Below are 759 nucleotides of genomic sequence, written 5' to 3'. Positions count from 1 at the left end.
GAAGGTAGGATGTGCATCATCACATTACCATGGAAACCAGTCATCATAGAACTTGCAGAGTGAAGGCAGCCCTGCTCTGTGCAGACTATTGTGTGTTTTCATGGACAAGTGTGGCATTTCAGAGTCAACACTTTACTTCAAAAATTGAATCCCAGGACCACACATTATTACTCTCTGATTAAGAAAACAAGTTATATGAGAGGAAAAAGACCTCCCCAAATAGAGTTGCTATTGAAATTTTCAGAGTGAAGAGGAAAAAACTAATATGTTGAGAATAAAAAGAAGTTTCATTCTTGGTGGAAATACCATTTCTACTATTTCTGAGTCAGTAGACATTTGTTTATCAAACAACTAAATTTTTTTCCAGATGAAAAGCAGCAATAATAAGAATTCAACTGTAAAATGTCACATTCTCTCTCTGAGCATATACTTAACAAATCTTTGTCTCATTCGTTATTACTTTCTTTTTCTCTGAATGTGACTAATTTTGTAGACTTGATTATGTCTCAGTCCCTGTGTATTCATTAAAAAAATGTCCTTGTCATTGTTTATGCACAAGATTGTGTATCAACGAGCTAAAAGAATAAATAGTGTATTTTCACCAGTGAGTTGAGTGAAAATATATAATTAAATCTTTCCTATACAAAAAATTTTAGATAACCCAAACTGTAGGATTAAATATATGTTCTGGCTCAAAATTTAACACCTAATCACACCATTCCTGTGTTAGGTCATGAAATCTAGCTTTGAAAGTAGCAG

This window comes from Odocoileus virginianus, chromosome 11 (genome assembly GCF_023699985.2).
Source record: "Odocoileus virginianus isolate 20LAN1187 ecotype Illinois chromosome 11, Ovbor_1.2, whole genome shotgun sequence".
Classification (NCBI taxonomy): Eukaryota; Metazoa; Chordata; class Mammalia; order Artiodactyla; family Cervidae; genus Odocoileus; species Odocoileus virginianus.
This window is presented reverse-complemented; position numbering follows the sequence as displayed.